Source organism: Hippocampus bargibanti, linkage group LG07 (genome assembly GCF_051943395.1).
Source record: "Hippocampus bargibanti isolate YZ-2025 linkage group LG07, ASM5194339v1, whole genome shotgun sequence".
NCBI classification, from domain to species: Eukaryota; Metazoa; Chordata; class Actinopteri; order Syngnathiformes; family Syngnathidae; genus Hippocampus; species Hippocampus bargibanti.
In genome coordinates, this window is record NC_142740.1 from 20,581,709 (window position 1) to 20,597,354 (window position 15,646).

General features: G+C 40.8%; 1 protein-coding gene across 11 annotated transcripts in view; it reads right to left on the reverse strand.

Annotated features, from left to right (window-relative positions):
- adgrl2a (adhesion G protein-coupled receptor L2a) overlaps positions 1–14,816 on the reverse strand; it is a 134,691-nt gene extending 119,875 nt beyond the window's left edge. For 5 of the 11 annotated variants that reach the window (XM_089000081.1, XM_089000079.1, XM_089000077.1 and 2 more), the window contains exon 1: positions 14,179–14,809. The gene's annotated coding sequence lies outside the window, so the exon portion shown is untranslated. Of the gene's footprint in view, positions 1–14,178 lie in introns of all 11 variants that reach the window. The other 6 variants (XM_089000083.1, XM_089000080.1, XM_089000087.1 and 3 more) reach the window with 4 other exon arrangements.
- Between the last annotated feature and the right edge of the window lie 830 nt (positions 14,817–15,646).

Consider the following 15,646-nt stretch of genomic DNA (forward strand, 5'->3'; position numbering starts at 1 on the left):
AGAAATAAAATAGAAAAAAGTTCACAGCCTTATAAAGGAGTGATTGCTGTGTGTCCCTTTTTTGAAAATGCAATTCTTTGAACTTAAAGGCTTCAGCCATAATGTGGCCGACCTAGACTTGGTGTCTAATTGATGCTTTTAACCTTCTGCAGTCTAGCTGAAGGACAAAGGTGTAACATAATAGATGGGACATTATGTCACTTTATTAAAAAAAGCAAGAGTCCTTATTAATGAAATTAATAATAATTGTCCATGGCCTATGCAAACCTTGTAGGATTTTAAATGGACAATAATGTATTTTATTATCTTGGTTTGGAAGTAAATAGAGCAAAGAGACTCACAATTCACTAATAACAGAAGTCAGTAATTTGCTCAACATCAGCATGAATGTACAGATGCCAGCTTCATGCTGGCATGCCACGGCCCCTGCCTCACCACTGTTGAATCTATTTTCAATCCCAAAGACAGCACAAATGCCTTCATTCCATAAGGGGAGCAGCCTGTCAACCGAAAACGCACGATGACCGTGTGTCTCATCAGTAACCACACAAATGCCACAGGCATACACTCACGCACACACTAAAACTTGGGTGTCGTATTTCCAGAACTCAATCACCTGCCAACCCTAAATCACAGCTCCGACAGGTAATGGAGCTTGTTAAGCTATATGCAGCTTTGTTTTGTTTAGTGTGCGTGTGTGTGTGTGTGTGTGTGTGTGTGTGTGTGTGTGTGTGTGTGTGTGTGTGTGTGTGTGTGTGTGTGTGTGTGTGTGTGTGTGTGTGTGTGTGTGTGTGTGTGTGTGTGTGTTTCTTTCTCCAAGAAAACTACATAAGTAGAAGAATAACAAGATCGGGAAAGGGTACAATGTGTTTCCACATTCAATCACAAGTTTTCATAAAGAGCAAAGCTTTGAAAAAGTTCATGGTGCACCATTAGATTTCCTCCAGCAATTTAGTTGAAAAAGCGCCATCGCTCCGCTCACAGTTTTGGTGGGGCTGATAATTCTCCTCACTGCTCATTAGCATAGCATGAGCACAGAAAGGACTGTGATGCAAAGAAGCTCAGCCCACCAACCCTCTGTTTTAATAACAAATGTTGAGTGAATCGGGCTCTGGTGTGATCACTGTACAATGCATCAGGCAATTTTAGTACCTGGGAGTCATATTTAAATTCATGAGATGATGAAAGTGGAGTTGCTTCATTTTGCTTTGTGAAACACAGCTAAATGACGACAATTCAAATAAAATGTGCATGTGTATGCACACACAGATACATATATTTTATATACCGTATTTTCTGGCACACTGTAGTATAAGGCACACCCCCAAAGAATGTTGTATTTTCAAAACTTTTCCACATATCAGGCGCACTGGACTATAAGGCGCTCATTCAATGAATCAAAAATGTTTTCCAAAGACAGAGAGAATGTTTAGTGCTTTCTTGAAAGAGGGAAGAATAGATATCCCCTTTCCAACATTATTCATTGAAACACATTTTGCATTCATGGCCTGTCTTATCACTTGCAGCTGGACAGCAGATACAGGTGACACTCATGTTACACCTTGTGTGTGTGTTTAATGTATTTGCTTTCTAGTGATAAGAAAAAAAAAGGAACTAAGCGGAAGTTTTATTCCCCCCCTTAAAGTAAATAGTTTTCAGGGATTCCAAAAACACAAGTGGAGAAGCTCAACAAGACTGCAAAAGTTCGTTCGAGAAAACATTCACAATGGAACACTACCTGCTCCTAATTTGAATGCCATAGGGACCTTAATTCCCAGAAAAACCTGAAAGTGAAAACAATTTCAGGTTGGACCTTATGAACCACCGCCTAGAATTGCGTATGAGGTCGAGATGTGAATCAATGTGCAGTATCTGGCAATACACTGAAATGCAATAGTTACAGAATGTCATTCCAAATAATGGCAGCAAAGAACAAAAAATACTGATTGTTGATTGTGATGGAGAGCTATATACGAAATGATTTATCCATGTAGTGTACTTTGTGTCCACTCCTTTTAGTATCCGTACAAAAATACAAATTTTAGTGTTGTCAGGAAACTGAGGTCTTTTGGAGTTCAGGGGTCACTCCTAAAGACTTTCTATGACTCTGTGGTGGCATCAGCCATCCACTATGGCATTGTCTGCTGGTCAGGCAGCATCACCACCCGGGACAGAAAAAGACTGGAGCGCTTTGTCAAGCGGGCCAGTTCTGTCGTGGGCTGCTCGCTGGACTCTCTAGAGGAGGTGGGCAACAGACGGACGCTAGCTAAACTAAAAGCTATGACGGACAGCCCCTCCCACCCCCTCCTGCCCATCCTGACAGCTCTGGGTAGCTCCTTTAGCCAGAGACTATTACACCCGCGCTGCAAGAAGGAGAGGTACCGCCGCTCGTTCCTACCGACTGCTGTCAGGCTTCACAATTCCCAATGATCACATGTGAAAAAACAAAAAAAAAAAAAAAAAAAAAAAAAAAAAACTGGACACTTGTAAATATGGGTTGTTGCAATATATCTAAATGCATCTCTTGATTCTGCACTATGTACAGTCTTGTTTATAGAACGGTTTTTGCACATCTACATTTGCACAGTATACAGTTGACATTTTTATTTTGTTATGCTTAGATTATCTTGTTTTCTATCCTTTCACTCCCACCCCAACCCCATCCCTCTTCAATTGCTGCTGTGGACTGCAAATTTCCCCATTGCGGGACGAATAAAGGTATTCTGATTCTGATTCTGATAACTTGTCGTCAAAAGCCTCTCAACAACTCCCATATGTAGAACATGTTTTCCAGCTGCACATCACAATCGGATTTAATGATGTCATTTAAAAGGAATGGCTCAAGATCTTTAAAGGCTCCGTCACTGCACTTTACATGTTCATACATTTTAGGACGTTTTAAGCAGTAACACATTGCGACTTCAAAGGAGTAGCCAGCTAATAAATATTCTCCGTCGCCACCATCCATCTTTGTCTTACATGCCAAATATATCCAGAGTACTCAGTTCAGGGCTATCACTGCACGCTCGACTTGCATGCGCTAACCAAAGCTTCATTAGATGCAGCTACATTGTTTTCCTTTAAATTGAATGTACGGATGTACGGAACAGGAGTCTTTTGTCAGGGATTGCAGAATATAGTTTACTCATTTAAACTCCCTATGTTACATTATGTCTGCAACAACTATACACTGGCTTGAATATTCACTTAAAAATCTGGAGCCGCTTCAGGTGAGAGAATAAAAGATTGCATGAGGAGACGTTGGAATGTCGACTATGCTCTCCACCGGGTGTCTCGTAGCAACATTTACAGAGCATAAGGTCCTTTGCTTCAGCCTAGGAGTACTGTATTCGTTTTGCTAAACATCCTAAATATGAAAGCAACTCGCCTCTGCTGTCAGGGTAATGTGATCAGCCAAAACAGGAGAAAACTTTTACATGCTGTGGGCAGGTCTCGGCCTCGACTGAAATGCATTTCTTTCTCTCTGAGCGATGTGTGATGGAAGCTACATCCTCAGCTCAGTTAGCGGCCTTCCACTGTAATCAGCTCAAACTGATGCATATTGCCACTAGTATACTATTTTTCCCCTCTCCAGGCCAGTTCAATTGACCTCTTTACGGTCATTTTTCATCAGCTGATATGGATCAGCTCTCATCAAACTGCTCAAGTTCAAAGTCTAAAAAAAAGAAAGAAGAAACGCCATGCTGGACTGATTTGGAATGCTGCATGGGAGATGGATAAGAAAAAGCATAAGATAGACAGGAATCAATGTTCATCAATGGACAACCTAATGGTTTTTATAAACTTAAATTGTTTTTGCACCTTCAACTTTGAGGTCTTTCACCCTTTCAAATGTACATATACACTGTAAACCCGAACAGTACTACTGACTTTAAGTCATTGAGGTCAGTCAACTCAAAAGCCGATTTTTTGTGTCAAAAACTCAAACGTTTTGAGTTTTCGAATGAGTCCTGCATTTTTAATTTGCAGTAGATCAATACTTCTGAGTTCATGGCAATCGTTTACTCAAACATTTTGAGTTCACGGTAGGAAGCTGCGTGATGACGTCACTGCGTGCTCTCATTGGATGCCATTTGAATTCTCAACGGCTGAATCTGGCAGAGACCGACGGATTATTTATTTTAAATTAGGGTGGAGAGACAAACAATCGTATTTAATATATTATATATGTATACTACAAGGACCCAGTGTGTCAATGCTGTAGTCGCTCCACAAGAAAGGAATATTTTGGAAAGTCCGTTTGGGGCATTATATCCGCCGCTCGAGCCAAGGACTTCTCCTAATGTTACGAGCTCTTCTATGGTAAGTAGGAATGTTTCTTAAACGTCTCTTGTTTGTTGAAAGACACAACAGGGTCATTAGGAGAATTGTACCGCGAAGATTTGTTTGGGCGGTGGTGGAGTAATATCTATCACGGGGTGTTGCGAGTTATGTTTGTGTCCGCGAAGGTTCGAGAATAATAGTCAAATGGGTGTTAAATTAAGTTTTATATGAACTTCAAAAGTTATAAGGGTCACCCGAAATCCACCACACAGATGCTGCAACACAGCAGGTTGGTGCTTTGAGTTAACTTTGTTTTAAACGGCAGCACAATAAATCATGCTAATTCAATGTGCAACAGTTGTGCTGCCGTTTTAAGAAGGCACTAAGTAAATACAATGCTAGCCAACTGAAATATCACTCTGTACAATTGGTGTAGTTTTAAATGGTCATTCATGTGTAAACATAAAACGTTTTAAATGTATTTTTCAAACTGCAAACACCTGACTGGCTTGATGGCATCATTTAATCTGGTAAATTAGATTATTTATTCAATTTAAAAAGTAAACATGGATCAAGGTGTTTTATTAAATTAAATGATTACATTTGTTGTCTGTTTTTTCTATTCAACCTTTTAGCCCCAGGGTGGAAATTGAGTAACACCGCCATTATCTAAGCTATGTTTACATTTTTATTAATGCTACATGGTTAATTACCCGAATCATATTAAAAATAATACATGTATGTATTTTTATATTGAACAGAATTTTACCTAAACTTAATTCTCCATAGGTCTCCATAGGTCTCCATAGGCCACTGTCTTGGGTTTGAGATGCTGAAGACAAGTACTGCAATGTTAAGCTCTTGTCGCTTTCCCCAAATTAAAACTTTGCTTTTTATCTCCTCTTGCTTTTGATAAAGAACAGCATGATATACACGAGATGCAGTCTGGCCCTTCGTGCTCTCCATGCATACCTACGAGAAGATGACTCACAGTTCTTCAAAACATGCAATGTATATATTGCCTGACTTAACACAAATGTCTATTCATGTATTTTGCAGTGGGAAGAGGATCCAGATAATGAAAACATTCCTGTCGCACTTCTCTCCGTGACAACTGACAACTAGCGCCATCTTGTTTAACCCCAACAGCATTTCTGTTGTGATAGAAGATGGCATTATTGTGAGATGTCTCCCCGGGTTGGCTGATACACACCTCCTCTTGTTTGGTTTAATGTATGCACTGCATTTAGATTCTCCCAAAAAATTAATCCACACATTCACCTTCATTCAGAAAACACTGCTGTGTCTTGATGATAACAGACCACTCAAACCACGCCTGCTAAGTTTAAAAAAATGCTTTGTTCCGCAATATTAAAGGCACCAGTGCCTCCAATATTACGGAACAAAGCAACACTGGATAAGTAATTTCATGGTTTTACGCTGCTTTGTATACCTAAACATTGATGTACTGTTTGTGACTGATTTTCTATTCATAATTTGATGTGTAAACCTGGATTTCACCAAAATGTCTTTTTTCATTTCATGAATACTGTTTGTTTTCAGTAAGTTTTACTTTGATTTGCACCTTATGACGAGTACATTGAAATGTATTCTCTTGTATTTATTCAAGTATATGCTTGTCAGATAATTTATTTTTTAACAGAACAGCACAGTATAATTTGTTGTTTTTTTCTGTTTTGTTTTGTTGTTGTGTTTATTTCACATCTTTATCACAATGTTGTGTTAATTACTAAAAAAGAACTGCTCAGGGGTTTATTTGTTGTTTTGGTATGTGGACATGCTGTGCATTTGATACTGTTATCATGAATGTTTTATCAAAGGTTGTTTTAAACCTTAATAAAAAAATGTGCACGAAAACAGACATGTGAGGTGGGGTTTTGTTTTTAGACATAGAAGGCAAATGTAAGTACAGTATACATGAATATATTTTTTCAGGTAACATAAATTTGAGTTGGTTACGCTTTAATATGAAACCTAATTTTAACTTAAAAATTAAGATAACAAGAAAAGATTAGAGAAAACTGAAAGTACACATTTTAAGTTCATTCAAACTCATAACATTTAAGTTCAGTCAAACTCATAAAATTTATTTCCACTACTCAAAAATTTTGAGTAAACTGTACTCAAAATTTTTTAGTAAACTGTACTCAAAATTTTTGAGTAAACTGTACTCAAAAATTTTGACGTAATCAGTTGCCATAAAAATGTTGAGTACTTTCAACTTGTTGGGTTTTACAGTGTACATCTACATATACATATACATATACACACACATATACATATAACCACAGACTAGTCACATTTAAAAAAAAACATGGCCCCGTCCATCATCATTTAAATTTCCCATCCCTGATGAACTCTGTCCAGTGCTGAAATAACAAGGACCCTTCGCACACATCCAGGAAACGTGGATAAAGATGGCAGGCATCACATATAGGCAATAATATAAATCTACAACGAAATTGACAGGTACCGTTGCACTAATTGTCCATAGCGTTCTTGTGACTTAATGTACTATGTTGAAAAAAGCAAGATTGTTGCACATAACTGCATGTCGTTAACCAAACATTGGCTGATTGCCTTTTGAAAGATTGCATCAATAGATCTTCAGAGATGGTCTTCAAAAACGTATTTTGGATTTTATAGACACTTTTTACAGCTGCATAAAAACAGTCTGTAAAAGTTTAAATTACCATTTCTTTTGTACAAATTACCAGCACATGTCAGAAAATGAAGCTACTTCTTTTTCAACGCACATCTTTCAACAAGCTACAACCAGAAGATATGACACGCTGGCTATTGCACAGCTCCTCGAGTCGTCGTAGAAATTGTTTTCATAATATGAATAGAAATGTGTGTAAGCCTTGAACAAATTAAAGGTGATTCATAGCCAACAAAGATTTCAACTTTGATGTAACTCCAAGTGAATTAGAATATGATTTTCTTCCCTTGCGTTGCAGACAAAACAGGTGTGATCTGCAGCATTCACACACACACGCACGCACGCACGCACGCACACACACACACACACACACACACACACACACACACACACACACACACACACACACACACACACACACACACACACACACACACACAATATTAAAAAGCAATAAAAAGTATTAGAAGCAAACGTGCCTGATTAATACAGCACTGGGGGGAATGTGTGAGCAGCATTACTGTGCCAGCCTGAAGACATGCATGTTTCTTCAGCACGCGCTAAAAAAGATCAAAGGTGTCAATATTCTCCTTTCCAATTTTCATGATGAATACATGTAGCATTTGACATCTTCATCAACCCGATGCCGATACAAAGGTGGTGGGTTACTAATCAGCAATGTTAAGGATGATTATTACTTGAGCACCCCCGCAGCGTAGGTGGAAGAGCTGCATCCAAAAAACAGCAGCCCATGCCAGCAGGCCTGGCACAGCTGTACAAGCAAGGCTGAAACTGGGGGAGTATGTCTCAACGTCTCCCATTCCTTTCCTCTCCCTCCACACTCTTTCACATACATACACACACACACACATACATACACACACACCGGCTTTCAATGGATCACCGCATCTTATACTCTTATTAATCTAATACTGTACTTCTCCATTTAGAAAATAAATTGAGACTTTTTGCTCCATAACCATGTTTGGGAAATGTATGTTACAGCCATTTTAACACATTTCTACGAGTGTCTGTGTAATTGTAAATTAATGATGTTCGATCTGAAAATAATAAAAATCATAAAAATTAAAACTGAAGCTGCAAAGTTTAATGAATCCCACTGTCAAGACTGCATTTGACAAGTGACACCAAACAGCTTACTGAACAAGACAACTATACAATGTCTACCACTCAGTCATATTTTAATAAAAATAAGATAATTAAACAGAACATTTATTACAATGAAACATAAAAAATAATATTTGAAAAAAATGCCAAACAGATCATCACTGAAGTAAAAGTGACTGCCGCTACTCACCGGCAGAAAAAAATATCCTGTGACTGTATTGTCCTTGAGAGTTTTGAAAGGCGCTTATAAATGAAAATTATTATTATTATTATTATTTATTCAATATTGCGAGATCGTTCTTACGGAGCTCATGGATTCTACATTCACAGTAACACGGAACGACAACTAGCTTTAATATTCCTCTCCAAATGGGTCAATTTATATTAAGCCAGCTCTCGTGACCCCCATTTTGTTTTACCCACAGAGATTTTGCACTTCAGCAGAACTACAGCTCAGTCCCTGGAGGGGTACAACAATTTCAATTCTTGTTTTTCAACTACTCATTTTCTCTCTCCTTTGTTTTCAAGAGCCTTCCCTCAAGAAAGACATGTCTAGTTGACTCAGGCTGAGGGCTTTTGGTTGGTCACGGCCGAGTCGGCCGAAGCAGCGGTGGCTGCTGGGCGGGCGGCGCAGAGCGAGGGGACAGAGCAGCAGGTGCAGCTGTGACAGTTTCCGTGTTGCCGCCCGGCCCACACTGTAGTCGAGAGGAGGTTCGCAGATGTAGCCACTCAGCGCGCGCCCATATTGGCTGCCTCAAACAATGCATCTCTGTCAGGAACAACTTCTCCTCGGGCCATTTTGCACCGTGTTGGTAAGACAGCAGCGGGCGGAAACTTCATTGTGAAACATACACACACACGCGCACGTTCTTACCGCTTGCAGCAACGCAATCAAATGTGCTCGCGTCAAGACAAACAACAGAACACACTCCAACCTGAAGCACCCCCAGGACTAACATGTATTTACACCTACCATTTTGCTCATCTCACATATTAGTCCTTTCAAATGCACTTTGGGTACAGCTCACAAGATCGTAAAGCATACACAACAGATGAAATGTACACTAGCAAATACGAAGCACAATCAATACCTAAAAACGGACAACCATTATAAATGTCAAAGGTAGAATATCACAAAGAGGGGTTAGGTGGTCGCTAGTGCGTATTCAGTAGTTAATCAAGCGGCATAATTTTAATCACCAGGCAAATTGTATTATACTTTCACAAGCCTGGCAAAAAACACCTTTCTGATCCATCATAATAACTTTTTACAATTTGAGCAAACCGTACCACACGAGACTGCTCTTCACCCCTGCCCTCTCACCTTCCCACTTGATTTCAATCATGCACAATTAAATGGACTTGACATTTTGGGGGGGAAACGAAAATTCTAACCAGACCCTCACAGTAGCGTCGAAAAGAACATATCAGATCTAATATAACGGTAGTTTTACGGTGTATGCTTCCTAAATTACTGGAATGAAGCTCAACGAGGGCAGTTAATTCATATTCAGGCATTATCTGTGCCCAGAATGAAAGGGGAAGAGTGGGGAAAAGAGGGGGACGCCCGGTGGGCCAAACTTATGAGCGTGTTAGGCAAACATAAACCTTTTTTATTTTTGTGGCCCACACATGGCGCGCACTGTGAAGATAAAAGCAGCTGGTTCCATGATTCACTGTAGGAAATTAATCAACACTGCTCTCTCTCTCTCTCTCTCTCTCTCTCTCTCTCTCTCTCTCTCTCTCTCTCTCTCTCTCTCTCTCTCTCTCTCTCTCTCTCTCTCTCTCTCTCTCTCTCTCTCTCTCTCTCTCTCTCTCTCTCTCTCTCTCTCTCTCTCTCTGTTTCAATGTCCAAAAACCCACATAAGAAGCTCATTAGGGGTGATGAAGGACATTTATGTTCATTCTCAAAATTCTTTTTTTTCGTGAGTGAGCAGCTCCATCTTTCCTCATGTACACCCCCCCGCACACCACCCGAAAATAAAAAGTGCTTCTTGTCAGTGTGAGCAATCATTGTCACATAATTTCATTGTTTTTCCACCCCTCCACTGCGTTTCATGTCTCTGGCACAGTAGCAATTGAACAGATAATTATTTGGTTGATTAGCTTAGTTTTTTTAGCAACTTCGTGGGCATGTGATATTGTGATATTCCTCTGAAAGTCCCAGGCCAGACGCTCCACTCCATCTGACTTGGCAACTAAGCTACGGTGCGAGAACAAAGCCCCAAACACAGCCAAGCAGGCACCGCATTACACAATAACAACTTAGTAGACCTAATCCACTAAACGGGAACATATCAAATGAATTTTCCCATTGTGCATTATCACAAACATTAAACATATGCAAAAAGCTAAAGTGCACAAGAAAAATAATAAAGCTATGATCAAGTTTGCTTCCCAAAATGATTTTTTTTGCAATGACATGATTCATGTTGTGTGTTAATAGTACAGTCCTGCTATACTGATTTCATTTCATTTCTTTTTTTAGACAGGCTCAAAGACAAATAACAAACCTAACTTCTGACTTAAATTTTAGATGGATTGGAAACATTTTTCTTGAAGGTGATATTTATAGAAAAGTACATAGAAAAACTAACATTGTAAAAAAAATGTGAATGGCATTCATTGAACTATTTGATGTTAAAAAGTTCAAACCTACAGTTGATGCTCAGAGTACATTACAAAACATTTTCCACTTAATGAGCGAAATCACATTTTTAACGCATTTAAGTTGCCAAAAGGGCTTTCCGCTTAATGAAGTGCAACCAGAACAGACTGAATGGACTAAATAGCAGCCGTAGCGTCATCTTTTATCCCTTTTAAATGCAAAAAGGCACCAAGTTGTACTTCTCTCAGTTGCAATGATTTACAATTGTCAAGGATATATTGCTCTGCCATGTTTACCCATACCATCCCTGAATAACAGCCCGTGTCCTGTCGGCGCAGGGCCGTTGAAGTGCCTCGCTCTCTTATAATCCAGCCGAGACATGACTCCCTTCCCCTAGCAGACGTGTGCAGATCCTCCCCTTTCTCCCAATGCACGCCCTGCTCACGGCTGCGATGGCGGAGTTGCAATAAATGCTGTTTGCTCACTGCCTCCCATCTTCTCTGACATGCACAAATTGAATATTTTCTCCAAATGGTGTTGCAGCTGTGCACAGATAAGCACAATACTTGTTCACCAATATACCACCCCCCCAAAAAAGGCTGTGTTTGTTCTTATGTCTTCATACTTTCTTCTTATGAAATCAGTAAGCAAGAGGTGATTTTGAAAAGGAATTGCAGCTGTCCATAATATTTCCACAATCCAAATGTGGCAGTGTTCTGACTGCTAATTCTTTCAGTTTGGGAGAAAAAAGTCTTATCGTTCATTCATTTGTTGGCCTATTTCTCCTCTTGCCCACATGCTGGGTGAGACCAATACGTATAGTTTTAAATCATGTGCAGTTTTGTGAAGGCCTAGCATGTGTGCAACATGTCGTAAAACACAGTATCTGACTTATAACCACAAAGTGGGTCCGGTTGGGTGTGCACTTTGCACAAACATTACACAAAAGGCAGCTCGATAACGGGAACGCAGAATGAGGACGGCAGCCATGTTGCTTCTCGTCATCGTAGTTGAAATAGAGCCGTTGCAACCTAGCCTCTCATTCGTGCCACAAATCGCTATGAAATTATTTCGGCAAGCGAGAAATTTCATCACCCGAATCAATCCCCCCGGACTCCCACCATCGTTAGCCCGCAAGGACTTTTTAAGAAGTGGAAACAAATGTTTGGTGGTGGTGAAGGTGCTACTGTGCACAGTCGCGCGCAGAGTTTAACTGATTAGCAATCGTAAAATAAAACACCTCACATGAATGGGAAGTACTTGGCGAAGAAAGAGCAATCACCTTCCATCCATGCCATTCTTTAGAGCCTTGTTTATTCCTTTTAACGGCGAGCAGTTATCCGCCCAGCATGACTCCATGCAGAAAAAAACCACAAACCCACAATTTACATACCAAAATTGGCAACGGAGTGTAAATCAAAATGAATCCACTCCATATCCCATTTAGTCTCAGCTCCACTCCCTTGTGGAAGAAGAACATTAGAATATGAGAAGAGAGGCAAAAGAAGAGTGAGCATATTTGGACGGTCATCTGTGATGATTTTAAATCTCTGCCTGCTTTAAATGTGATGCTTGTGGCAGAGCAACCCATAAGTCACTGAGAAGGTAAACATCAGCCCATTCTCATTGGCACAATGACACGAGTGCAAGCGAATGTTGCCACTAGTCTAAGCTGTTCAATATTAAATCAATAACAAATTACTTTAATAAAGCCCAAGTACGAGTGCTTGACTCATTGTTATCATCTAAGGGTCCAAACAATGGTCTCTTTATTGTGCGATTCGTCAGATGAAGCAATCTCGGTTGCCGTCTATTGTGCAAGAAAACAAGTGGGGATGGGCAAGGGTGCATCAGCAACGGCCCATAATGTCACAAATTTTGATGAGCTCTCACCCACTCCCTCCTCTTTCACACTTAGTGGCTAGAGTGTGGGGAAGAAAAAAAGTTGAGAAAATGGATGTGAGACACTTGTGACTGCTTCAAATCCTTTGGAGAGGCGAGCTGGCCCGCATCGATCCATTCCTTGATATAAAATTGGTCAAAAGAGGAGAAAAGGGTTCGAATGAACCCAACCAAATTCCATTCTAAGAACAATGGACTCACACTTATTTCACAAGTGATGGAAAAATGAAATAAATATTTTGAAAATTCGACTGAAATAAAAAAAAGACTCCTTTTAAAATTCCTTTCATTTATCATCCCACATTTTACGCTGAAGTTTAATGCAAGTGAGTCACTGTGTAATTTTAAGAAAGCTTTTGCAAACAGTGCAACACAATGGGTTGAGTCAAAGCAACACACAGCCAATACCTCCTACAAAAATTCGGAAAACGGCACTCTAGCAACATAATCCCCATGTGTTTAAAAAGTGGATGGAATTTGCACAAATAGCAACACTTTAAGACTTTTGAATAACGGCAATGGAGGAGGTATTTTCAAACATATAAACAATTTGCAAACTTCTCCTTCATTTATTTTTAAATCATGCTTCCTGCCTTGTAGTTCAAAATGTTCTGTTTCTTTCACATGAACGAGTTTTCCAAAATGATGCAAACGCACCAAGATGCACAGCGTTCTTTTCATTGTGAGAAACAAATTCATCACAATCATGGACCCCAATCCACCAGGTAAGCCGTTTTTCAAAATGCACAATTTAAACCTGTAACTATGTCACACGCAAGTCTGATTTCGACCAATAATCCCGTGATGGATAACCATGGAGTGCTGCTGTGCTTCGGGGGCTGCCATGCATCACACGCCAGGCCGCGGCGTGCTGCTCGCCAAGCTCGTGATCACTTGCCTTAAACAGCCTTGACAATACATTACCCCCCCCCCCCCCCCCCCCCCCCAAAAAAAAAAAAAACACCCGATTTTGTTAGAATTCCGTGCAGATATAAACAGCTACATTTATTTCTCCCTGTGCCTCATTCGCCTGACATTCAGCAGCTAATAATTGCACCACTTTTTACAGAAGTGATTATCATATTTCAATGATAATTTTCTATAAGTTTCCCTCCCATGTCTTCGAACAAATAGCACTTGTCCAATTATGAAGGATTAGCCATTGAATGTGCTCAAAAAGCACTTTTTAGTTCACAACTCCGCGAGAAACCCCCATTGAATACAGCGCGAGCATTAACGGATTTGTAAAACGGGGTAAATAAATCACGGAACTGAAATAAAAAAGACGAAATTAATGTTTTAGAATCTTCCATCTGCAAAACGCGAGGCAGGCTCTACGCGGCCGCACATCTGTTGCACAGGGGTTTTTTATTTCCCCCCAGCATTTGAGTTATCGGCTTGCAATCATCGTGTGACCGTGACTTTTTAAGCCGCTAAAATAGAATTTGCCTTTCAAAAAGCTTGTTTTAATTGAGTGCCGAACACGCGATGGGGTTTGCTTACAAAAGTAGGGCAAGTTGCTAAACATTTAACTACAAGCCATCCCATTCGTTTAAACTGCATCAAAACTTACCTTGCAGCGAAGCCAGGCGAAATATAGTCAAAATTGAAAAAGAAAAGTAATGTGGGGCGAAAAATGAGTCAGATAGTGTCTGATGGAGGGCTCTTGTCAGGGCTTGCGAGTGTGACACGTGCCCTTTCGGAAGAGGACTCGGGCTGGTTCTCAGTCGGCGACAGGTTGTCCTTTCATCCCGGCCGTGCCTCTCTTCCGGGGGAACACTTCCATCGCCAAAAGCCACTCTGGCCGGTCTCGTCAACACCTCTGGCGGGACCGAGCCGACACCATATGGTCGGTCCTCCTCTTGTGCACGAAACGAAAAAAAACTGTCAGTGAACGCCCGGTGGCTCTCTCCACGGCTTGCACAACGTGCGATAAGTTTTGAAGCCGAAATAGAGCCCGCTCTCGGCGTAAAGAATGAACGGACGAGCAGCACACTTGCAGTAATCACAGCCAGCCAGCCAGTCAGTGCTTCGGCCGGGAGCAGACTGTCGTGTGCGGGCACCCACTGAGGGCAGGGATGGCCCAAAAGCACGGAGTGGATAAAGTCGGAACGGGCTTTTCGGCGACGGCAAACGTGGAGCAATAGGTTTAATTAGCATGCCATCTTTTTGTCTTCGTCTGAGGAAATTCTAATCAAGTCATCAAGAAAGAATGGTATCAATGCATCATTTATTGGCTCTTTTTCTGCTTTGAGAAGTATCCTTGGCTTTAGTGCAAACAGTGATGTGCTACAGTGGGCAGTCCTGTCGAGTGAACCAATGAAAACGAGGATTTAGTCTCTGCTGTTATCTTACATTGGGGGTTGCGGGGTATCACTGCAATAAAACAATGAAACACATCCACGATGACACAGAAGTCAGAGTAAACCGTGGGTCAGCATTTTTTTCAAACACCTTAACCAAAGGACCACAAAAGGAGGCAAACTTGCTCCAACTGAAAAATCTCTCTCTTTCACACACACACACACACACACACACACACACACACACACACACACACACACACACACACACACACACACACACACACACGGTCACTATATATATATATATATATATATATATATATATATATATATATATATATATATATATATATAATATATAAATCCTCGTCTCACCCACCATGGGTGGTGTCTGTCCCCATTTCAGCTCGGGTCCTCTACCAGAGGCCAGGAAGCTTGAGGGTTCTGCGCAGTAGTTATATATATCCTCGTCTCACCCCCCATGGGTGGTGTCTGTCCCCATTTCAGCTCGGGTCCTCTACCAGAGGCCAGGAAGCTTGAGGGTTCTGCGCAGTATCCGTGCTGTTCCCAGCACTGCGCTTTTCTGGACCGAGATATCCGATGTTGTTCCCGGGATCTGTTGCAACCACTCGTCGAGTTTGGGGGTCACTGCCCCAAGTGCTCCGACCACCACAGGCACGACTGTCACCTTTACCTTCCAGGCTCTCTCCAGCTCCTCTCTGAGCCCTTGGTATT